The sequence below is a fragment of the Mirounga angustirostris genome, unplaced genomic scaffold (assembly GCF_029215605.1).
Source record: "Mirounga angustirostris isolate CCGP_5_RB_7025 unplaced genomic scaffold, mMirAng1.0.hap1 SCAF_9, whole genome shotgun sequence".
Lineage (NCBI taxonomy): Eukaryota > Metazoa > Chordata > Mammalia > Carnivora > Phocidae > Mirounga > Mirounga angustirostris.
This window is the reverse complement of record NW_026991717.1, coordinates 45,975,992-46,001,939: the sequence shown is the minus strand read 5'-3', so window position 1 is coordinate 46,001,939 and position 25,948 is coordinate 45,975,992. Positions and strand designations below refer to the sequence as shown.

General features: G+C 44.1%; 1 protein-coding gene across 13 annotated transcripts in view; it reads left to right on the top strand.

Moving 5' to 3' along the window:
• Positions 1–25,948, top strand: part of FAM81A (family with sequence similarity 81 member A) — a 129,248-nt gene that overhangs the window by 28,295 nt on the left and 75,005 nt on the right. For 6 of the 13 annotated variants that reach the window (XM_064570401.1, XM_064570408.1, XM_064570400.1 and 3 more), the window contains 2 exons: positions 910–1,077; positions 2,862–3,106. The exons of 2 other annotated variants lie outside the window; for them this stretch is intronic. The gene's annotated coding sequence lies outside the window, so the exon portion shown is untranslated. Of the gene's footprint in view, positions 1–909; positions 1,078–2,381; positions 2,539–2,861; positions 3,107–20,764; positions 20,906–25,948 lie in introns of those variants that run through there. 5 more of the 13 variants (XM_064570403.1, XM_064570402.1, XM_054513506.2 and 2 more) reach the window with 5 other exon arrangements.

The window sequence follows — 25,948 nt, the reverse complement described above, 5'->3', positions numbered from 1 at the left end:
GGCATAGGGGTTGTCCCTCCTTGTCTGGCCCTTGGCCCTGGGGTGATGAAGGAGGCTAGACAGTGGGTCGGGAGTGTGAGAATCCAGTAAGGGAGGTGGTTGGGGTGTGGACATAATTGTCTGTTCAAGAAGGGGAACCGACTGGCCTCTAGCCAGGCGCTCAAAACTGAGTCAAGATGGCATTTTAAAGACCTCTGTTACAACTCGTGAACCTGGGAATGAATAGGTCATTTCTTAGGGGGCATAAATGTGGGAACAGATAAAAGTCTCTCCACTGAAGCCTAAATTGGCAGAGTTCTAAGCCATTGCTAGCTGTCCTTTATTTGCATGCAAGAGTTCCTGCTGAAGGGGCACCTGGGTGGCTCAGTCGGTTAAGCATCTGCCTTCAGCTTAGCTCATAATCCCAGGGTCCTGGGATTGAGTCCCTGCTCAGCGGGGAGCCTGCTTCTCCCTCTCCCTCTGCTGCTCCCCATGCTTATGTGCACTCTCCCTCTCTCTCTCTCTCTCTCTCTCAAAAGAATAAAATCTTAAAAAAAAAAAAAATTGTTCTGTTTAAGCCATCGGTAGGCGGTTATCTCCATTCACCAAGAAATGGCCTGCAAACAACTTCTTTCCAGGTGTTTCTATTACAGAGAGAAGGGAGAGATGGGGGTCAACACTTGTAAGGCTCTGACAGGTAGAAAAATGGCTTTCCCAAAGATGTCCATCCTGACCCTGGACCTTGTGACTGTGTTACCTCACATGGCAAAGGGGGGTCACAGGTGCAGATGCAATTAAGTTTGCCAAACAGGTGATCATGAGAGGGGGCCCATCTAATCACAGGAGTCCTTAGAGGTGGCAGAGGAAGGCAGAGAGGATCAGAGAGATGCCTTCTGAATAGGACTTGACCCACTGTTGCTGGCTTTGCAGAGGGAGGAAGGCGCCACATGCCCCAGACTGCAGGCAGTCTCTAAAAGCTGGAGAAGAAAAGGAAAAGGAGCCTTTTCTGGGGCCTCCAAAGAGAAACACAGTCCTGCCAACACCTTCCTTTTTGCCCCGTGAGACCAATATTGGACCCCTGAACCACAGAACTGTAAGGTAATAAAATTGTGCCATTATAAGCCACCAAATTCATGGTGCTTGCTTTATGGCAGCAGTAGTAATAGTTGGAGAGACGGAGGAGTGTTTAGCTGTCCTGGAGTGGCAGCTTGTCCCCATCAGAACCTCTCTCGTATCTCTTGTACTAAACACATTCAATGCCAAAGATTTGGGTTTTTTTTTTAAAGTTTATTTATTTGAGAAAAAGAGAGAGAGGGGGAGTGCGTGAGCGCAAGTGGGGAGAGGGGAAAAGGGAGAGGGAGAGAGAATCTCAAGCAGACTCCCCGCTGAGTGCAGAGTCCAACACGAGGCTCGATCCCGCAACCCTGAGATCTTGACCTGAGCAGGAATCAAGAGTCAGACTCTTAACCGACTGAGCCCCCAGGCACCCCCCAAAGATTTGTCTTTAAGCAGAAATGGATTTACAAAGGGACATTCAGAAGCTTATAGAATCTGGGAGGCCCACAGACCAGGCTCTGGAGCACGCAGCCAGCAACACTGCCCGGCTATACCATGTGGCTGCTTTTCTGAGACATTAAAAAAAAAAACACACTACTTATTTACTTTGAAAAAGAGAGGAAAAGGAAAAACAGCAATAATGTGTGCTTTAAGAAGCAGGCCGCAGGGGCTCAGTTCTACTGGGGATGGTCTGGGAAATAGTACAAGCTCCGCAGTTGTCTCACCAGAGGATGGGGGACTGGGGCTCTTTTTCCCAATGCTTCCTGTCCCCTTAGATTGAGGCTTATTCCTGAGGGAGTCAACTGCCTCAGTTCCATGTTGTGCCTAGGCGACAGGGTGTAGCAAATTCCTTTGTGCCACACAAAGCCCTCTGGCTGGGAAGCAGAGAGACACATCATTTGAGGTGTAAAGTCTTCAGCATGGCAGAATCTGTGACCCACAGCTGTGGGCAGACTCAAACCTGAGCCGAGGGGATGTGGCATGGGGCATCTACGTCATCTGCTACAATCCCTTCTAGGACTTACAGCCAGCATCTTGCCACCCCTGGCCATCCCTCTCTCTCTCTCTCTCTCCATACACCCGTATACACAACAAATACATAGCACATATCATGTGCAGGACACTGCATCTGTTAAGTCCTTGAGTCTTCATGATGACCCTGCTGGGTACATTTCAAATAGCTGTAGTGCTTAGAAGATATTGGAATCATTCCAAAGTGTGTTGGAACAGTTGAATTTTACAATATTATTGTGCCAGCAGTCATATCTTTTCCAACTATTTGCACATCTGGTGAAAAATTTTAGATAACAACTTTAAAATGTACATGTGGGTGTGTAGTTTTCCAAAATTCTTTCTGCAGGTAAGCAGCTAAAGAGTTTGGAAACCACTGTCCTAGACTTCTGCAGATGTGTCTCTCCCAGGTGATGTGCTCAGAATCATTCAAGAGACTGATGAGGGGTGGGGGAGTGTGTGATGAAGCCGGGGATCTTCCATCGTTACCCGGTAAGAATCCTGGGAAACAACTTAAAGGAAAATCAAAAGGAGAAACTCTATAGATAGAAAATGAGTTCAGCTCGCTGAAGGTCCAGATGGATGGGTGCTGAATAACCAGGCTGTGCTCTCCAGCATCCCGATTTGCTCCTTCCCAGAGTCTGGGGATGCTGAGTCAGTGGCTTGAATACCATCCCAACCTGTCATCTCCCCTTTTATATTAACTTGATTTTCTTCATGTTGCCTTCTCAAGCTCTAAGTGTTAAACTTACTCTATGATTAATATAGCCATGTAAAAAAAAAAAAAAGACAAAATGTTCATTCTATTTTACCAGGAATGCATCAAGCAAGCGGACACTTTTTTCCTCATCTAGGGAACCAACCGAACGTCATAGCTGACAGACTAGCTGCAGAGGTGAAGCAATGAACAGTGGCAGCAGGCAATCTATCGTATGGAGAAAAGAGATGCCTTGGACGTAATTTATCTGAACTGATTTTTACAACCCATCAAAATCATTAGCTGTGACCCTACCTTTCCCCTTTCAGAAAACGATACTCTCAAATTTTCAGCGGTAAGCAGGTTGGTTTTATGATCTTTCTGGAGTCTCTTCTAATGGTGAGTTACGAAAGCTTAGAAGAGCTTAGGGGATGTTGGAATTATTTCAACCAAAGTTGCAAAAGTGCTTGTCAAGGCTGGTACAATGTTCACTTCTGTTCATGTACTCACCTCCAAATGTTGTTCATGTGAATACTAGGCATGGTAGGAAAACCCTTATTGGACAATTTTTCTTGCTCTGATTCCTTTTTCAAACCTGGTAACATAGGAGTAAGAGGTTGGTCTTTGAAACCAGTCAGGCATGAGTTTAGAGGCTCCATCACTTATTAGCTGTGAAGCCAGGCTCATGCACAGTGGGGGTGATGTTTCCTTCTCACAGGACTGCTGTGAGGAACCAACAAGGCCATGTGAGCAAAGAACAGAACAAGGCCACGTGTTCCCGAACACTGGCATGTACAATAGATGGTGGCCAGGATTACTGTGATTATCATTATCCTTTTGATCTGAAATTTGGTTTTGGAATAGACTGTAGGGAGAATCTTATGCAGAAGACTGATACAAATCTTTCGTGTTTGTTTGTTTGGTTTTTTGTTTTTAGATTTATTTGAGAGAGAGAGAGAGTGCTTGTGAGTTGGGGGAGGGATAGAGGGAGAGAGAGAATCCCAAGCAGACTCCCGGCTGAGGTGGAGCCCAACGCGGGGCTTGATCCCAGGGCCCTGAGATCATGACCTGAGCTGAAACCAAGAGACGGCCCCTTAACCAACCAAGCCACCCATGGTTTTACCTTCACTTGTAAAATTGGAAGCTGATACTCTGATTTTTAAATCAGTGAAATCCTTTTCATCAGTTTGATTAACTCTTCAGATGATCAAACCTTTACAGACACCATCTTATTTCATTCTCTTACAAATCTGTCAGTCAACCAGAGCAAATACTATTATTCCTCTTCCCTTTTAGGGAAGTGGACAGTAAGATTAAGAGATATTAAGTGATTCTCACCTTTATGCCCTTGCTCTCCCTTTTATCTTTCTAGGAACTGCCCCTAATCCCTTTTCCATGTGTTGAAATACCACACATTCACCAGGGCCCATTTTAAGCTTTCCTCTCCTCTTTTCAGAGAAAAAGAACTCATTCTTTTCTGACCTTCTATAGCACTCAAAGTTTCAACCATATAATTTACCAGTTTATTACTGTCTTTCATTTCTTCGCAGTGACTTCCTGTTTGTTTGTTTTTTCTTTTTTTTTTTTTAAGATTTTATTTATTTATTTGAGACAGAGAGAATGAGAGAGAGAGAGCACATGAGAGGGGGGAGGGTCAGAGGGAGAAGCAGGCTCCCCGCCGAGCAGGGAGCCCGATGCGGGACTCGATCCAGGGACTCCAGGATCATGACCTGAGCCGAAGGCAGTTGCTTAACCAACTGAGCCACCCAGGCGCCCCATGTTTGTTTGTTTGTTAAACTCTGCCCAGTAAGACGACAAACCTCTCACGGCCAGGGATCATGCAACTTCAATATATTTTGGGTCTCACTACCCAGACCCCTTTTCTCTTCACACTCCGCAGGGCAGAGCCAGACTCGGAGCTAGTGCCGGGTGTATGCTTGATTGATTCACAGAGAGTTTACCTAGAATGATGGCCTAGAAAATCCATTGCAGGATAAAATTGGAGACTCACTCCTTAGGGACTGCCATCTAAGAAGGAGGACAAAAATGTTCCTGCTGAGAAATTGAAATGCAGAAAGCAGGGGCGCCTGGGTGGCTCAGTCATTAAGCATCTGCCTTCGGCTCAGGTCATCATCCCGGGGTCCTGGGATCGAGCCCCCACATTGAGCCCCCACATCGGGCTCCCTGGTCGGTGAGAAGCCTGCTTCTCCCTCTCCTGCTCCTCCTGCTTGTGTTCCCTCTCTCGCTGTCTCTCTCTCTCTGTCAAATAAATAAAATCTTTAAAAAAAAAAAAAGAAATGCAAAAAGCAAATATAAGCCCTTTGCCTCTCTGCAGCTTCTAATGCTGATTCTGGCAATCCCCGTCATAGCCCTGTAAGTTTATATGACCAGGACATGCCTTTAGTCACAGAGTCACAGTGTTGGCTAGTCACGCCACTGTGACCATGTGTAGGTGGGGACATCCTTCTGTGGCTTTATGGTGCTCTGCTCTCCTTCCTGCAGTGATGAGAATTCACTTCATATTGTCTAAAAAAAATTAAACAACTCTTAACTGAGGGAAGCTAAATAGCAACTGATATTTTTGGAGGCTCTCTTGAATTAGGACAGCTGAGTTTAATGGAAAAATAAACATGTTTCGTACTGAATATCTGTTGCATATGTTGCAAACTGAGTACCAGCCTAGAGAGAATTTTCCCTTTTGTTTCTTCCTTTTAATCATATTTCTTCCTGGTTGTTTATATGATTTATTTTATAACCAAATAGATATTCCTTATAAATTCCAAATGGCAAGGCATTCCTGGGATTCTTTTAGAACACAAAATTCCAGATTTTTTCCGATGATTCCAATGCTGAGGGTTTCTATCTCCTGAGCCACTCTTTCTTATCCAGTGAAGAACACAAGGAAGGCTCTTTGCCAGGTTCTGGTGCGGTCATGTTCTCTAGGTGAATGCTTCTTTTTCTTTAATATGCATACAGATCTACTAAGGATCTTGTTAAAATGCAGATTCTGTTTCATGGATCTGCTGCCGGACCTGTGAATATGCATTTTAACACAGAAGTGGTGCCGGGGTCCTGGTCCACAGACCGCACTTTGGGTAGCAGTGTTCTAGGGAGAACTGGGGATCAGTGAATGGCAGGCCCCTGAGAGCTTGGCCAAAGTTATTGTGTGGGAGCAGATGTGGTCCCCATCACTGGAGGTCAGAAAGGTCCTTAAGTCCTAGACAGCCCAGCTTTTTTTTAAAGATTTTCATTTATTTTTTGACAGAGAGAGGCAACACAAGCAGGGGGAGTAGGAGAGGGAGAAGCAGCCCTCCCGCTGAGCAGAGAGCCCAATGTGGGCTCCATCCCAGGACCCTGGGATCATGACCTGAGCTGAAGGCAGACGCTAAACGACTGAGCCACCCAGGTGCCTGACAACCCAGCTTTAAAACAAGACAAACTGGGGGACACCTGGATTTCTGAAGGAAAATGGGTAGCTGCTTCTTAGGGGCGTAGTAGGAAACCCCTCCTGGCTGGGAGCTCTACCTGGTACTGCATCCAACTTTCCCCGTTTGCTTGCCTCACGGGATCCTCTCCTGAATTGTTGCTCTTTTGTCTAAAACATCAATCTAAATCCTTGCTTGTAAATGCGCCCTCCTTGGTCTTTGACGCTTGGCTGTATCTGATATTGATTGTTGGCCTATACCTGGAGCTTTTGGTCCTGCCTGGGAAAAAGTATTGACGTCTTTAAGCTCTTTCTCTGGGGAAAGAGTGTCTAAACCAGCAAGCCCTGTCTGTCTGTCTGTCTATCTATCTATCTATCTATCATCTATCTATCTATCTATCTACCTACCTATCTCTGCTTTAACTTCATGTTCGGGCCAGGAAAGGAAAAGAAAGCTTATTGTGGCCATATCTTCATAAACAAATTAAGGTAGAGGCACATAGTATGTGTTCAATGTATACTTTTTTTTTTAAAGGTAAAATTCAAGTAAAATTAAAATTAACCATTGAAAAGTGTACACCTTAGTGGGATTTAGGACATACACACTGTTGTGCAACTACCACCTCTATCTAGTTTCATAAAATATTTAATGCATACCTTTTTTTATTAACATATAATGTATTATTTGTCTTGGAATGCATACCTTTTGAAAGCTGTATGAGAGCAAAGATTATGTGGCTAATTTAAGACATTTCTGTCACTTCTTGAGGTCACTAGGCAATTTACTGACTCTTACAATTGTAAATGTTTTAACTATATGAATATCTTTTCGCTTTGTTTTTTGATTTGCTATTATTCAGTAGTGATAATATCAGCTATTACTTATGGAACGCCTACTATGTGCTGGACACTTCACATGTATTGTCTTCTTTAAGACTCACAACCTAATGAAAAAGGTATTATCAACTTTTGATAGAAAAGAATCCTGAAGCTCAGAGACTTTAATTCACTTGCCCGAGGCCACACAGGTATCAAGTGGCAGAGCTGAGGCTTTTCCAAGCCAGTCTGACTCTAGGACTTGATCTTTTAGTCACAACAAAATAATATCTCATGTGAACACACTCTTATTATTTGTGACAAGTATGAATTATGGAGATAGTTAAACTTTCAGCAAGCATAAAATTGGATACATGCAGACTGAAGATTAAATACTTTGAAACAAGGATTGAGAAGAAGCTAACCAAACAGCAGAAATCTTCACAAAACTGTTCAAATTTAAGGAGTGTTTTTTTTTTTTTTTAAGATTTTATTTATTCATTTGAAAGAGAAAGAGAGAGACAGACAGAGCACAAGCAGGAGAGGCAGAAGCAGAGGGAGAGGGAGAAGCAGACTCCCCATTGAGCTGGGAGCCTGATGCGGGACTCGATCCCAGGACCTGGAGATCATGACCTGAGCCAAAGGCAGATGCTTAACTGACTGAGTCACCCAGGCGCCCCAGAATTAAGTTTTTGCTGGAAATTTTTTCATATAATTTCAGGGACTTGTATTTATTCACCTATTAAGATTTTAAAATCATGATTTATAACTATTACTTCCTTTCTCTTGCATCACTGGTTTCTCTCCCTTTACTGAATCACTACCATCAGAAAGGAAACCTGCTTCGATGTCTTATTTTAAAAACAAAACAACAACAACAAAAAACTAAAAACCTCCACTGACCCCATCTCATGACTTCTTACTACTTTTTTTTTTTTTTTTTTTTGGCTACCGTTTTTCTGCTTCCCTTTGCTGCACAACTCCTGGAAAGCACTGTCTACTATCACTGCTTCTTGTATTCATCTCCCATCTTTTCCTCAACCTGCTCCGATAGAGAGTCTGTCCCCAACACTCCGCTGAAAACAGCCCTCATTGAAGGTCACCAGTGGCTTCCATGTTGCCAAATCCATCACTCTCCTTTTGCACCTTAACTTCTGAAACTTTTCAGCAGCCTTTGACCCAGGTGTCCCCTGGGTCAACACCCTCCTTGAAACTCTTCTTTTGCCTTTGGTGTCACCAGACTTTCTTGGGCCTCTGCCAACTACACCGGCTCCTTCTTCTCAATCTTCTTTCCCGGTTCTTGGTTCTTGATTCTGGGCATCTGGTTCCTCCTGCTCTGTTCCAGGGCTTGGTTCCAGGACCCACACAATTCCCCATCTGTATGTCTTCCCTAGATGATCTCATCCATTCCCGTGGCTTTAAGTACCTTCTATATGCTAATCAAATGATATCAAACTCTCCCCCAAACTTCAGACTCATACTTCCAGCTACCACCTTGATATTTCTTCTTAGAAATTTAATAGGCACCTCATACTTAATATGTCTGAAACTGAGCTCCTGATTTCTGCGCCTAAACCTGCTCCTCCCACAGAGTTCTTCATTTCATAAATGGCGTCATAATTTACCCAGTGGCTCAGATTAAAAACAACAATGACAACAACCTTGATTCCTCTTTTCTCCATCTCTAACTAATTCATGACAAATTGGCTTAACTCTGCCTTTACATTATATCCAACATCAGTCCACCACCGTTGGTCTCCATCTCCCCTACAACCATTTTTTTTTTTTAAGATTTTGTTTTTATTTATTTGACAGGGAGAGATAAACAGCAAGAGAGAGAACACAAGCAGGGGGAGGGGGAGAGGGAGAAGCAGGCTTCCCGCTGAGCAGGGAGCCCGATGCGGGGCTTGATCCCAGGACCCTGGGATCATGACCTGAGCCAAAGGCAGACGCTTAACGACTGAGCCACCCAGGCGCCACCTCCCCTACAACCATTGTAATCCAAGCCATCATCATACCTTGCTGCTATAAAAACCTTGAAACCAGTTTCTCTGCTTTCTCTTGTGCCCTTGTATAATTCATTCTCAAAACAGCCAGCAGGGCAAATTAGATCAGGTTACTCCTCTACTTAACACTGCCCTTTGGTTCTCATCTCAAATAAAACTAAAGCTCCTGCACACACTGCCTTCTGAATTCATCTACTACTCTGCTCCTTTCCTCTCTAAGCTTGGACCACACCAGCCCTCTTCCTACCCCCATATATGCCCCATATATGCCAAGACCCTTCTTTACTGGGTATTCCTTCTGCCTGCAATTCTCTCCTCCTAAATCTTCACATAACTGACTTTCGATGTGTCAAATACCAATTTCTTAGAGAAGTCCATGCTAACCATCCTTTCTACAGTAGCCATGCTCCATGCTGCTCACTATGGCTTTTTTTCTTTTCTCCATGATCCTCATCTCTATCTAAAATTGCTTTGCTCATGGGGCGCCTGGGTGGCTCAGTCAGTTAAGTGACCGACTCTTGGATTTGTCTCAGGTCATGATCTCAGGGTTGTGAGTTCAGCCCCTCATGGGGCTCTGTGCTCAGCGGAGAATCTGCTGGAAATTCTCTCCCTCTGCCCCTCCCCATGCTTGAGTGCATTTGCTCTCTCTCAAATAAATAATCTTTAAAAAATAAAAAATAAAATTGCTTTGCTTGTGTGTTTATTATCTTCCCCATTTAAAATATAAGCTCCACGAGGCCATACATTACACAATGACTAATGTATCCCCTTGGCCTAAAATACTGCCTAACACAGTCTACAGTTCAACAGATGAGGAAATTGAGGCTCAAAAATATTAAATGGACTTCCCCAAATCATTCAGTTAGTAAAAGAAGAGAGGAAACCAAAATTTAAACCCAAATCTTTTGATTTTGAATCCTAGAGTCCTTCTGTTACATGATAATTCATGTAATTTATGTTCAGCAGGCAAATTATTTCTATTATCTGAGTTATGAAAAAAAAAGATCCCCTGGCTTTTTGTTGTTTATAATGCTTATAAAAAGCTAACTAAAATGATTTTTTTTCTTTTCTTTTCTCTTGCTTTAAAACATTATTGTAGTTCACATGTGCATGCACATACACACACACATCATACCTTAAATGAATATTCTATGTATCTGGAAAATATTTTTGTATTAATAAAATAGGCTTCACCTTGACTATTTTATTTTGTTTTAAGATTTTATTTATTTGACAGAGAGAGAGAATGAGCCTGGGGGAGAGGCAGAGGGAGAGGGAGAAGCAGACTCCTTGTTGAGCAGGGACCCCAACACGGGGCTCGATCCAGGAACCCTGTGATCATGACCTAAGCAGAAGGCAGACGCCCAACCAACTGAGCCACCCAGGCGACCCTTAACTATTTTATTTTTAATGAGTTAAGGCTGATAGGAAAAGCCATATACTGATTTTTTTTTTTGGTCAGAGAGTTATTAAAATATATTTGGAACATTTTACTATGCAGTCAATGGGTTTATGTGGGTTTTTTTGAATAAAATTTCTTTTTAAATTAGTACCTTAAGTCCCCTTAAAAAGGTTTCATAATACCTTCTCAAATGGAAGAATTATGGTTTGCTAACCACACATTTTGAATGTGCCCTAAATAGAAATACAGAAATTATGTCCTAGGAAGAAAGGCAGTAATAAGACTCTTAAATAAATAACCTGAGAACTTTTAAAATAAAAGGTACATGTATTTTTAAAATACTCTCAAGATTTTTTCTCATAAGTTCGGATTTTCTTTTATTTCTTATTTGCATCAAATGAATACATGTACTTTTTTTTTTTTTTTAAAGATTTTATTTATTTATTTGACACAGAGAGAGAGAACACAAGGGGTGGGGAGCGGCAGGCAGAGGGAAAGGGAGAAGCAGGCTCGCCACTGAGCAAGGAGCGCGAATCAGGGCTTGATCCCAGGACCCTGGGATCATGACCTAGGCCGAAGGCAGCGGCTTAACCGACTGAGCCACCCAGGCTACCCATGTACTTAATTTATAAAGTCAAATATGCTTATATTTCTTGATCTTTCATTGTTAGATATTATTGACTTCCTACTATGGAAGATGAGGATTTAGTGTTTGTTTTGTTTTGGGGATTTAGTTTTTGTTCTTTTTTTTTTTATTTAAACTTTTTAAAAAGATTTTATTTATTTATTTGACAGAGAGAGAGAGCACAAGCAAGGGGAACAGGGGAGGGAGAAGCAGGCTCTCCTCTGAGCAGGGTGTCCGATGGGGGACTCAATCCCAGGACCCTAGGATCAGGACCTGAGCCGAAGGCAGACGCTTAACCGACTGAGCTACCCAGGCACCGGGGGATTTAGTTTTCCTAAATGCCTCAAACTATCTTCTGTCATATACACTTCTTCTCCCCCAAACTTCTCAATATAGTGACATAACAATTTTGGATTAAACTAACAGTCAATGTTTACATTATATCTAGTGTTCACAGGTGAGCCAAGTATGATCGTACAACTTTTTGGTTTTTATTCCTGGCATTAACAATTGTCTCTTTGGCCTTTGGTTTCATTCTTTTTGTGTCACCCACTAATTCATCTACAAACATTCTGACAGAGCTAGAATTCCTCACTCTGGTGAAACATATTAAGTAATCTGTTTCTCTCTCTCTTTCTTTCTCGGGCATATCCTCCCTGTGGTGCTCTACTTTTTGCTTCAGTCTACACTGGTTGCTCTTTATAAGACCTGCTGGACATCAGTCCTGTGATTCCTTTTGTCATATTCCCAAGAATTCTTTTTGCTATTATCTTGAAGGTGGATGTTTCTTTCTTTTTAGTTTACTTTGTAAAATGGTTTACATTTTTTTAGTAGAGTCCTGAGAAAGAGTGTATATAGGGTACACTTTTGGGAATTAGCATGTATGAAAATGTCTTTATTTTGCCCTCAGACGTGATGGATAGTTTAGCTGAGTGTAGAGTTTTACAATGGAAATAAGTTTCTCTCAGAATTTTTAAGGTACTGATGCTTATTTCACTGCTACTGTTGAGAAGTGTGATGTCACTCTGACTCCTGATTCTTTGTATGTGATATTCTTAGAGTCTTGAAGATTTTAGGATCCTCTCTTTATCTTTAGAGTTATGAAATTTCTTTTTTCTTTTCTTTTCTTTTTTTTTGGGGGGGGAGAGAGAGAGAGAGAGAAAGAGAGAAGGGGCAGCAGGAGAGGGAAAGAATCTTAAGCAGGCTGATGCCCAGCGTAGAGCCCCATGTGGGGCTTGATCTCACAACCCTGAGATCATGACCTGAGCAGAAACCAAGAGCTGGATGCTTAACAGACTGAACCACCCAGGTGCCCCATGTGTTACGAAATTTCAACATGAGTTACTTTGGTATGGTCTTTTTTTGGTCACTCAGCCAGATAATTGCTGGTTCTAGTCAATCTAGATACTCATGTCTTTCAGTTATAAGAATTTTTTGGGGGGGGGGGGGGGCGCCTGGGTGGCTCAGTCGTTAAGCGTCTGCCTTCGGCTCAGGTCATGATCCCAAGGGTCCTGGGATCGAGCCCCGCATCAGGCTCCCTGCTCCGCAGGAAGCCTGCTTCTCCCTCTCCCACTCCCACTGCTTCTGTTCCTTCTCTCGCTGTGTCTCTCTGTCAAATAATAAAATCTTTAAAAAAAAAAAAAAGAATTTTTTTGTATAATATCTACAACTTTAGGGGGCTTACTATGGCAGTCTTATTGGTTGTCCCATCCTTCAATGTTGCTCATAAAAAATGTCTGTGTTGAGGATTTTTAAAGACTTGATAATTTCTCTTTTTAAACTGAATAAAAGAAAAGCTGATATCTCTTGTGGAGGTTTTCCGGCAGATATTATTATTTTCTCCCCCAGTAAAAAGGTAGACTCTTCCTTGAAAAAAGCAATGTCAAACTGATTATGGTAAGGTCAGATACTGGGTATACTTGGGTTTTAAACTCATTGAATTAGCAGTAATTTTGTTTTTGTCATTGAAACCTTCCCAAAAAGATCCGCTGACTGTAAAGTACTGGAATTACCAAATTCTGTCTCCATGTGTAAAATAAAATAATTGAACCAATATTAATTAGTCGTTCTAGTGACTGGATCTGAGGGAAAATAAGCCTGGAAAGGCTAAGCCCTAACTTCTGATGTAAGAGATGTGGGCACAGATACTGGTCAGGAACAGGACCACATCCACTCCTGACGCCAAGAACAGGGTAGCAGGTGAAGGAAAAGAATCATAGAGGGCAAAACCCGGGTCAGATGGTGGGACTAGGGAGGTGAAAGTCTTTCTTGTTCTGATGATGCTTCTTTGAAATCTTACTTTATAATATAGTTCATGGGAATAAATCAAACAACTGAAGGCAGGGCCCGGATAATTGTGTGGTGTTGGTAGCAGGGGCCATTGATTCACAGTCATTGCTAGCTACATTCATCCTCAGAGATGTCCATTGTGAGGAGAATGACTTCAACTGGCAGGGGGAGGAAGGAGGATGGACCAGTGATGCGATTTCCATCTTTCCCATGGCACCAAATACAGAGGGCTCTTTCCCTTTTTATAGGCCTGGGTGGATACTTAATTTGGTTGAATCATTTAGGTGGGGCAGGAAGGAGTAAGATAAATAAGGCAGAAGACATACTGTGACAATCTCACTCATTGTTCTTAGAGACGAGAGACTTTGGAATTCATGTTAGGTGCAGCCAAAAATGATCTAGGATACTAGGATCTGTACATACATTTGACTAGGACCTTGATAACTACCTGCAAAGGAAAGAGATGGTTTTGGGGAGTGGCTGACACCAGAAGGATAATTAGAATTGTTGCAAGACAAGCAACATGAGTAATAGTGTGAGGAACGAGTCAACCAGATTAATTACCAAATTCTGTCTCCATATATTAGATAAAATATTTGAGCCAATATTTATTAGACTACCCACCACTCTTCTGATTGGGTCTTAGGAGAAAATACTAAAAATAAAATTTAAGTGACATTAGATATAACAAATAATATTAAAATAGTAACTAAAATGTTATTTGAAGTTTTTTACATGAATTGATGCCTTTGATCTCCATTAGAACCCAGTGAGGTAGGCACTACATTACCCCCATTTTACAGATGATGAAACTGTCAAGGAGTGGTTAAGTAATGTACCTAAGCACATACCAATAGTTTCCAGCAACCTCACAGCATGGAGCCTTCTAAGGAAAATAAGAATGTGTCAGATTTATGATTTATGATTCTAAGGGGGAAGAGAAGGCTATTTCCTGAGTCCATAGTGATGATAACTTAATTTCATGACTATGTGGGCCTCCAGCTCCTGATAGAAAATCCTACAACCCATTTATATTGCCTTGGGAAATCTGTTATATGGGCATGAAAATAATTGAAGTGTATCCAAATATTGGAGGGGAAACAAAGAGGATTATACTTGATATTTCTCTTTTAAGAGCAATTGCAAAAAAAAAAAAAAGCAGTTGCATGATATTAATTTTAAGTGCAGAATATGTATGTCTACTAATTAAGACTTTTGGAAAGTATAGAGCTCTATGTACCTTTTGCTGGCAAACATGTGCTCATAAAGAACTTGCTTCAGTTCCATTATTTAAGAAGATGCTCAAATCCCAAATCATTTTTGGCTCTGTATGTTTTAAACTAAAGATTCTTTTATCAGATTCATTTGGAAAATTACACTAAATCTTGACTCTTTTCCTAGTACAGACCTGGGATAAAGGTGTAAGAAATGAGATAGAATGTTAAAATTAACTTACTCTTTCAAAATAATTTTTCAATATGTACTATTCATATTCTTTGATATGTGCTTTCCTTGGGGGAAGATAAAGGGAAAAGGAAAAATACTTATTTAGGTCTCACTGTGCCACACATTTTACATACTTAAGTTTGTGTTGCCTTTTCCCTCTCTAGTCTCATGTAGTCATGGAGAGGCCATCTAGCACCTGGTTAAGGTACAGGGTGGCATCTGAGATGCCCATATTCAAATTCCAGTTTCAGTACTTAATAGCTTTGGAATCTTGGACAAGCCATATAATGCCTCTAAGCCTCAGTTTTATTCATGGGCTCTTGCAGGGAAGACATGAAATGCTATAGGTAAAGCATTTAGTACAGGGCCTGACATATAAACATTGGCTATTTGTACCACCAGGCCAGGGCCAGTAAGGACAGGATTCTGTAAGGACAGGATTGATAATCCTGGGGCACCTGGGTGGTACAGTAGGTTAAGCGTCCACCTCTTGGTTTCGGCTCAGGTTGTGATCTCAGGATCGTGAGATCAAGCCCAGTTAAGCATGGAGTCGGCTTGAGACTCTCTCTCCCTCTGCCCCTTTGCCCTCAGATGTGATGGATAGTGTAGCTGAATGTAGAATTCTACAATGGAAATAAGTTTCTCTCAGAATTTTAAAGGTACTGATGCTTATTTCACATTACTGTTGAGAAGTGTGATGTCATTCTGACTCCTGATTCTTTGTATGTGATATTCTTAGAGTCTTGAAGATTTTAGGATCCTCTCTTTATCTTTAGAGTTATGAAATTTCTTTTTTCTTTTCTTTTCTTTTCTTTTTTTTGAGAGGGAGAGAGAGAGAGCACTCGCTCGCTCACTCTCTGTCTCTCTCTCTCTAAAATAAATAAATCTTAAAAAAAGGACAGGATTGCTAATCCTGATTTTTCCTTTGCTTAGCTTCACTGTGCTTTGGTGTAGTAATGTACACCGTAACACGTATGTTGTGCATGTTGTCACGTAGGGAGTATTGTTTCTTTCTTGTTGAACAGAAGTGAAGGTTGTCTTTTAATTTTCTTATCTGTGAGGATCGCTGTCCCATACATAACGTACTACTGAGCAGGGAAGCTGAAGCAAGAGTGTCAGCTTATGTGGGGCTTCATTGTTTGAACTGTGGTATCCTGACTAGCTACTGCAAGGTAAATAAACATGTTTGCTGAACTATACTGAGCTGAGCTGTTGTGGCATGCAACTTCTGGGGCGCCTGGGTGGCTCAGTTGGTTAAGCATCTGCCTTCTACTCAGGTCATGATCCCAGGATCCTGGGACTGGGCCCACCCCCCCCACCCCCCCAACCCCCCCAACCGCCCCCAGTCGGGCTCCCTGCTTAGCGGGGAGTCTGCTTCTCCCTCTCCCTCTGCCTCTGCCCCTCCTGCCCACCGCCTCCCCCTCCCCGCCATTCTGCTTGCTCGCACTCTCTCTCTCTCAAATAAATAAATAAAATCTTAAAAAAAAAAAATAACACTTCCTAAGTTAACACCTCTAAGAAGAATCTTCCAAAATTTTATGCCTTCTCTGCTGGTTGTACCTTAATTATAGTTACTTTTAAAAATCCTTGTGAGATTGATTTACCAAAAAATTCACAAACAAAACATCATTTTTGAGAGAATTAGCCAATACCTGAAGGGAAACTATTAGCAAAAACAAGTAAGTCAATTACAGTTTACTTAAAACATATGAAAAATCCATTATTTTTATTTTTATTTTTTTTATTTTTTTTTTAAAAAGATTTTATTTATTTATTTGACAGAGAGAGAGACAGCGAGAGCAGGAACACAAGCAGGGGGAGTGGGAGAGGGAGAAGCAGGCTTCCCACGGAGCAAGGAGCCAGACGTGGGGCTCGATCCCAGGACCCTGGGACCATGACCTGAGCTCAAGGCAGACGCTTAACGACTGAGCCACCCAGGCGCCCAAAAATCCATTATTTTTACATATAAAAGAGTACAAATGGGATTTCCTTAATTCTAAGATGTTACTATTATCAACAAAGAAAAGCCATAAAGAATAATATATATCATGTTAACTGATTGTTAACCTATATTTTTAGTTGGTGATTAAGAAAATAGTCCCAAGGATGCCTGGGTGGCTCAGTCGGTTAAGCGGCTGCCTTCAGCTCAGGTCATGATCCTGGAGTCCCGGGATCGAGTCCCGCATCGGGCTCCCTGCTCAGTGGGGAGTCTGCTTCTCCCTCTGACCCTCCCCTCTCTCATGCTCTCTGTCTCATTCTCTCTCTCAAATAAATAAATAAAATCTTTAAAAAAAAAAAAAAAAGAAAATAGGCCCAAGGTCTGAACACCACTTCTGCTCTATGTAAGATTCCTCTTATTTGATGAAACATTAAAAGAAAGGGAATGGGTGCCTGGCTGGCTCAGTTGGTAAAGTGTGCGATTCTTGATCTCTTCGAGCTCCATGTTGAGTGCAGAGATTACTTAAAAATAAAATCTTAAAGTAAAAAAAGGAAATGGAGGTGGTGGTGATGAACCTAATGGTAGAATTGATCGAGTTAGTACAAAATGATGTATTGTGTTCTACATTTCTTCATGACTGCAACAGCATATATAAAAGGCAGACTTTTTCCTCCTATCTTGAAAATGTTCACTTGGCACTAGAAACCTATTGATTGTATTTCTCGTCTTCCCTCTACTGCCAACTACTCTAAAAAGTGACCCACACCTGCTCTCGAATTTCTTCAGCAGTCCACCTTTTTTTTTTTTTTTAAAGATTTTATTTATTTATTTGACAGAGAGACACAGCGAGAGAGGGAACACAGGCAGGGGGAGTGGGAGAGGGAGAAGCAGGCTTCCTGCCGAGCAGGGAGCCCGATGTGGGACTCGATCCCAGGACCCTGGGATTATGACCTGAGCCGAAGGCAGACGCTTAGCAACTGAGCCACCCAGACGCCCCGAGTCCATCTTTTCTTAACCCACAGCAATCTCATAAGGAAAAATAATTGTGGAGGTCACTGGTGACTTTCCATTCACTAAATTTCCTTGGCTTTCTGTAGGACTTGTCGCCTTAAACTTTTCCACATGCAGCTTCTCTGACATTGTTCCTATCCCTCCTCTGGTTTTTCCTCATTGTTTGCTTTGTGGGAACCATCTTCCTCTTTCTGGTCCCTACATAGGACTATTCCTTGCAGGTCAATCCTTGGACACCTTTTTTATTAGTGAAGAACTGTGTGACACCATGTGACACACCTCACAATGGATCTTGACACGTCACTGAATTTCAAGCCACGGTTGAGAATTGCTGACTCTGAGATAAATGCTAACTCTTTCTCTGTCCTGCGGGGCTCACCACATTATTGGCCTAACTGAATTCTAGCCTTTTCACAAATACCAGTTTTGACCCATACAAGCCTTTGACCTTTACCTAGGTGTGCATGTCCGCTGGCCTCAATGATGCCCTGTGCATCATATATATTCATGATTAGTGGTGGTGTTGAGACACAGGTAGGACCAGAATTCGGCTGTGCAATAAATCACTAAAAAAAAAAAAAAAAAAAAAAAAAAATCTCTATAATGTCTAATCACAATATACTACACAACCTTTTTGTATTTAATGACTGGTTGCTGAAGAGTATGACAGTCATAAACTTTATAAAATTGTTCTCTGTGATGAAACTATTGTTGGTAATCTTTGCCAGTATAAAGTGATTGATAAATCATGGTTTTTTAATGAAAGTAAAGCAAAAAAATCCATTTCCTGTAATGAGCCATGATCAATGATTCTGGATAGATAGTTCTTTGAAATGTAGCCTGCTGGGGCACCTGGGTGGCTTAGTCGGTTAAGCATTTGCCTTCTGCTCAGGTCATGATCCCAGGGTCCTGGGATCCAGCCCCACATCAGGCTACTTGCCCCTCTCCCTTTGCCCCTCCCCATGGCTCCTGTGCGCTCTCTCTCTCTCTGCTCTTAAAAAAAGAAAAAAAAAGAAAAAGTAAAACAAGTCGGACACCTAACTGGTTGCACTACCCAGGTGCCCCTGGTATGATTGTTAAGAAGGAAATTAAAGTCAGGCTAAATAGAAGGGTATATATATGTGGCCAGAGCCCTTCCCCTTCCAGCCCCTCCCCTTCTTTACCCTTGAGAGTGAGGGAGTCTTGCAGCAAAAGAGCATCAAAATTATGCTTTGTAGATCAGCAGAAGCAGCTGCAGGGAGTTTTTTCCTGGTTCATAGGTGCTCTACTCTGAGGAATATAAGGGTCCACTGTCCACCTCCTAGGAAGCGGTGGGTGTCCTGAGGCTCTGATTCAAGGAGTGGCAGGATAGAGCTGGAACCAAGGAAGAGAGTGGAATAGTAAGCAGAAAGCGGAAGTGAGACGGAGAGAACTTTCATGTGCCCATCTGAGATGCATGCCTTACACACTGGAGGGCAACTCAATGAGGACAAGCAAGAAACATTTTGAACCTTTCTCAGGACTCTTGATGGTGGGTTCCGGGTTTGAATGGGCACTCTCCAGTAACACCTGTACATCCTTCCCGACATAGTGACAAGTTACATATGAAAGTCACTGGGAAACTGAGTGATACTGGTATCACTATGACAAGATTCAATTCGATATATATTTACTGAATGCATACCATGTGCCAGGCAGTGGGAACCTAAGGAAGGAAAGGAAACAATAATCATTGAGCCTTTGCAGCCATAAAGGGATGCTGTTAGTCAGATCTCCATATCATAGATCTCAAGGCCATGTACTCCTATTACAAAGGCAGTTTCCCATATGTCTGTGATTGTTTCATTACTGCGTGTCAGGCTGTAAGCTCTATGAGAGCAGACAGCTGTCTTTTTCTTCTTCACCACTGTGTCTTAGAGCTAAACATAGATTCTAGTATTGGACAGCCATCCAATACTGTTGATTGAATGAGTGCTACCATGTATTACCCCTTTGTGTGTGTGTGCGGGGGGTATTATCCCGTTTTCTAAGTGTGGAAATAGCCACAAAATACAAGACCACACAGAAGGGAGGATTCCAAACTGATGCAGGGAGGATTCCAAAACAGCTCAGGCTGACTCCACAACCCAGGGTCTTTCTACCACGTCGTGCTCCCTTCCCGGGGTTGGAGGGGCTTAGACTGGTGGGAGAGACAGACAGGAATGCCTGTACCGGGTAAATACTAGCGACACGAAAGAGATACGAACTGGAGGCGGTGCGGCGGGGAAAGGTGGGGGTCCCCAACTCTGTTTAAATCCCGCCCACCCAGAGGAAGCAAAATTGAGTGGATCGGCTTGTGCATCCTGCTCAGAATCCAAATTGAGAGGAAGGTGGAAAGAGTTAGGACGCCCTGGGAGAGGAATGAGGGAGAAGGGAGGAGGAAGGGATGTCAAGAACAGGGGTGGCAGCAGTTCCTTCTTGCGTCGTGTCTGTTGCGGCGCAACACGGTCCTTGGACCCAGCGGGGGCTGTCAAGGTGATTCATTGAATGGTACTTGGCGGCCGCGAGGCTAAGTTCACCTGCACAGGTGGGGCGTCAGCGCGCGAGCAGCTTACCAGACGGTGGCCTCATAAAATAGCTTCTCCCCAATCTGGAAGGGGTGGAGGGGAGATAAATAACGCTTTCGTGTGGGGAAGAGGTTTAGTAAAGAAGGAACGTGAGGGCTCTGAAGAGAATCACAGTGCAAGCACCATGGCTATTATCCTAATCGGGCACCCTTTCAACACCTCTCCCTTCAAGTCAACCAGCCCTACAACAGGATTTATTTTCCAGGGAGCGAAATCCCCGCCCGCCAACTCCGAGCGGCTTGGATGAGAGCTCTGTGGGAAACAGCAGCGACGAGGAGAGGCTATTTTGGGTGTGGGAACGCGGAGGGAGGGGGGCGGCGCCGCCAGGCTGGGCGCGGGTGCGCGGGGAAAGCCTCCAGCTCGGGCTGCCACGGCAACCGCGTCCAGGCAACGCGCCCGGAAGCGGCTCGGGCGGCGCGCGGCGGCTCGCGCCCCCCGGGAGCCGCGAACCCGGCCGGGCCGCGCGCCGGGCCAGGCGGCAGGCGCGCGCTGATTGGACGGCGCTCCCCGCGGCGCGGGCCCGCAGCCGGGCGCCCCGCACAGCCCGCGCCGGCGGCCGCCGCACCCAGCCGCGCCGACGAAGACATGGGCAGCCGCGGCGCGCCCGTGCCCCGCGCCGGTGAGTGCCGCGCCCCGGGCCCCCGGCCGGACGTGCTCCGCTCGCCGGCGGCGGGCGCTCCCTGGGGCGGCCGGTGACCTTGGGGCAGCCGCCGGGGAGACAGGCTTGGGGGGCAGAGAGAGAGCTGCGCGTGGCCCATGTGACGTGCTGCCGGCGACAGGGTTAACTGCATGCTGACGCGAGGGGATGAAGTTGGGCACAGAACGCAACTGGCATTGCATTTTTGCGGGGGCCGGGGGGAGTTGCGTGCTAGCAAAGCAACAGAAGCCGGGAGGGACTGTCGGGGGGAGCTGGGGTGGTGCACAGATTGCCAGGGGGTGCTGGTAAGTCAGCCGTCCCGCTACTCAGAGCTGAGTGACCTTGGACAGGTTAACCTCTCTGCCTCCCCCCACCCCTCTCGCATTAAAAGGAGAGGCTTGGGCTCTTTGCGGTTCCACAGAGCTGTTGGTACCATTGCACTGTGAGGTTAGAAAGGGCCCCAAAGTATGGTTCTGCAGGTACAGGATACACAGGACTTAATCATGTTTATTCGACAAGGGGATTCCATTAATTGGCTCTCAAAGTGGCAAGAAATCTCATCGTTTTATGGAAGATTATGGACAGAAAGCCGTGGGTGGCCCAGAGAGTGGTTTCTCAAGATGTCCAGCTGAAAACCTCTTGGGTGCTCTAAAAGTCACGAACAAAATCAGGGTTAAGCCTCCCGAGTTGTTCTTTCCCGGAGTTAATCTCATAGGAAACTTTGTATTTGAACAGGTAAAATCAAAACCCAATAGTGGCAGGCAGCAGCAAATTAAGTGAGTCATTTCTTCAATATGCACGAGGTTGTGTGTGTGTGTGTGTGTGTGTGTGTGAGTGCGCGCGCGTGTGTGTGCGCGTGCCCGGCTGCGCTCACGCTCTCATCTTGAAGTCTGTGTATGTCAATGACAGACATTATTTCATAGGAGTAACCAGAAATAATGTGAGAATGGTTTGAGTCCGCAGAAGTGCAGCTCTCTGGGAAACAGGGGCAAACATTTGCAGCTTGCTCTTTAAATAGGAGTTGGGTTGGTGAAAGTAAATAGATTCTCTACTGAGAACCATCCCTAGGGTTTGCCCATTGTGTCTGAGGTGGGGGCCTTGTCATGGAGTGTGTGTCTGTGAGGAAGGTACTCCTGAGACGCAGTAGGCTGTGACACCTCTTCTATTTTTAGCATCAGCTGGTGCTAAAAAGACACTCAGGCCCCTTTCTATATTCTCATTCCATAAACCTCCCTATTCCAAGGAGGGGAAAGGGAGGAAATGCCCGGTCCCTCTCATGGGTCCTTGGGGTTGCCTCTTCTGGCTTTCTGCTCTAAAGCCACCCTTAATGTTCATTCCAATCTGATTTCATCTGTATAAAAATGTGGGTTGGGGGGCGCCTGGGTGGCTCAGTTGGTTGGGCGACTGCCTTCGGCTCAGGTCATGATCCTGGAGTCCCTGGATTGAGTCCGGCATCGGGCTGCCTGCTCGGCAGGGAGTCTGCTTTGCCCTCTGACCCTATCCCCTCTCATGTGTTCTCTCTCATTCTCTCTCTCTCAAAATAAATAAATAAAATCTTTAAAAAAAAAAATGTGGGTTGGGAAGAAAACATTTTCAGTGTTAATGAATAAGCTTCTGTAAGCTTGTTTACCTGATGCTTTAATAATCTTTAATGGTTTACATGTTAGAAATCTGATAGCATTCAGACAGAAAAATCCTTACTGCAGGAATTCAGCCACTAAGCCCTACAAATCTTTAATGAATCACACATCATTACACTTGGAAACCTCATGGACAAACTAGTCCACCTTCTGTCTCTGTAGGCCACTGGCCTGTGTGTCTCCAAACCTGCCTTTCAGTCTCTTGTTTCTCACATCCTGCAGCCATACTTCTGAATTTTCATTTTCCTCAGCCGAGCCCATCTTCTGTCCCTCCCGTAGCACCAGAGCCCGAGTGAACAATTTCTCTCAGAATAGCCCTCTCCCGTCTCAGTCTCACCAGAGCAGGGATTGGATTTCCTGCTTCTCAGTGCCACTTCCAGACCATTAACCCGTCACTAACAAAGTCTTCCGTTTACAACGTCATGCTGTCTGCTGGTGCCCCGTACCTTCCTTCTTATGTTCTGGATCGGTGCTTGCCAAACCTGGTGGCTCCTTAGAATCACCCGGAGTATTATGAAAAATGTGGGTCTTTAGACTCTCTCAAATACACCAAATGAGAGTCATCAAGATGGGCAGGACCTACAAATCCTTATTTTGAAAACAAACCCAAAAAGAAGAAGGAGGAGGAAGGAGGATGGGGAGAGCAAACAGAGTTCTGTGGGCGATTCCGATGTACACCCAGGTTTGGCAAGCACTTCCCTGATGCTACAAAAAAGTAACAGACAGATAAACACGAGCAACTAGCTTGGTTCTCTTCTCTACCTTGTTTCTTGTCCGTGCCTTTGGGGTTTATGCTGAGCGTCTATTAACTCATTGACCTTGAAGTTCCTCAACGTCTTCAGCATCAAATCCTATGGCCTTAATGTCCACTTTACTTCAACCACTCACATTTTGGACTTATTTAGTCTTGGGAATTTTTTCCACCTTCAAGATCTGGACTTCAGCCTGCTCAGCTGATTCTTAACACTTACAGCACTGGATTTTAACCATTATTGAAGACTCTGGTCCCTTAATTGCTTGATGTTCCAATCCCTTTGTGGCTCCATTTCTCCGTTTGGAGTCTAGATGTTGCCAGGCATTTCTCTTCTGTCTGGAATCCTGGAATCTTTATTCTTAACATATTGGGCTTCTCATATTCCAGTCCTCAATCCAAAATCACCCTCATTATCTACTTTTTCTTCTCCCAGCCTGCCAAGTTACCCAGGAGAAAGTCACAAAGACCTGTGGACTGGTTCCACTGCAAATTTATGCTGGCTCTAATTTCACCTAGGTCTTGCTTTTCTATGAAAAAAAAAAAAAAAAACCCGTCTTTTATTAACTCTCAACTGCATTCCTTTAGAGGTTGTGCCAGATTTTCCCATTCCTTACACTTCCAGTTTCCTTTCAGCAGATAGCCTTTTTTCACTGAAGAGATGAAGGATGTCCACATCCTGGTTTACTGCCCTCTGCCTCAATGTAAGCTCTCATTGTAACCACCTCACCACCCCAAACATTTTTCTTTCAAAGATTTTGTTTATTTATTAGAGAGAGAGAGAGAGCATAAGCAGGGTGAGGGGCAGAGGGAGAAGCAGACTCCCCGCTGAGCAGGGAGCCTGCTGCAGGGCTCGATCCTGGGATTCCGGGATCATGACCTGATCCTAAAGCAGACGCTTAACCGACTGAGCCACCCAGGCCTCCCCCGCCAAACATTTTTCTTTACTCATCTTTGTCCTTCTTTATTTCCTCTTTCTCTGAGGGAACAAAATCTCTACAAGTCCCCTCCCATAATTGACCCACATAAACTACACACTCTCCATTCTCTGGACTTTTCTCCTTCTTTCTTGCCTCATGTAGGAACTTGCTCTATTATTCCCTTTATTCAGTTTCTTTGGTCCCTCCTTACTCTGCCCAACTCTCACCCCACCATATACGCAAGTCATCCTTCTCATAATAAAAGAAACTGTGCTAGAGTCCCAGCTCTGTCCACTAGAACTTTCTGTGATGATGGAAATATTTTGTACCTGTGCTGTCCAGTATGATCATCACTAGCCATGATGTGACTACTGAGCACGTGAAATGTGGCTAATGTGACCAAGGAACTCAATTAATAGTTTTTGTTAAATTTTTAAAAAGATTTTTATGTATTTATTTGAGAGAGAGAGAGAGTGCACACATGAGTAGGGGCAGAGGCAGAGGGCGAGGGAGAAGCAGACTCCCCACTGAGCGGGTAGCTGGATGCGGGGCTTGATCCCAGGACCCTGAGATCATGACCTGAGCTGAAGGCAGATGCTTAACCAACTGAGCCACCCAGGCGCCCCAAGGTTTTGTTAATTTTAAATCATTTCAAGAGCACACGGGGCGATGGCTATGGAGTCTGGCAACATAGTGGTGCACCCCGCTGCTGTGTTCAAATGTCTTCCTTCTGGGTTTCCCTCCTTTGACTGCCCACTCACTTGTCTGGCCCCACCCTCACCTTTGTGCTGAAACTGCTTTCTTGTAGGGCTCCCGCAGCGGAGTCCTAGTTGCGGAGCTGAGGCCTTTGCTCCGACTTTCCCTCCTTGATCTGCCCTGCCACCTGCTGCCCAGATCTCTCTCTTTCCTTGTCTCCGTGTCACTGGTTATCCACGCGCAACTCGATCCTCACTGTCTCCTGTTTACCCCTGACTTCCAAACGTAGGATTTTGTGGGGTCCTGTTCTTGGCATTCTTCTCTTCCTCTGCTGGCCTCCTGCCTTCTCTCTGTCCCAGCTGTCAACTCACCTTGGGGCTGACGTTAGTTGTCATTGGGTGGTTGCCCACGATTCACTTGCATCCTGTTCTTTCGACCCAGCTCCGCCTCTGTGAGGCACATACTCCCAACATTCCTGTTATGCAGGTGAAGGACTTAGAGCAAAGAGAAATTAGAATAACCGGAGTCCTTGACCGGTTGTGAAGGAGCAGACCTGGGAAAGGAATTCCGGCAATCTGACCCGAGAGCCTGCTTTCACTAGGCTTTCCCTAGGCCTCCAGAGGCCTGCGCTCTCCCAAATCCCATTCGGAATCTGACACCCAGAAGCCCAACTGTTTGGTCTCTAAGCAGCTCTTCATCCTGGCTTCCTTAAATCACTTTCCCCTTTTTAACTTTTTATTTTGAAATAATTCAGATTTACATAAAAGTTGCAAGAATAATTTAAATAATTTGCATCTTTAACCCAAATTCTATAAATATGAACTATCTGCCCCACTTGCTTTATCCTTCTCTCTTTCGTGCTCTCTCCGCACACACACACACACAGATACACACACTCATGCACACACACATGCACATATACATATGTTGTTGTAGTTTTTCAGAGCCATGTCAGAGTTAAGTTATAGACATGATGCCCCTTTACCTACCTCCCCCAGTACTTCAGTATTACTTCCTA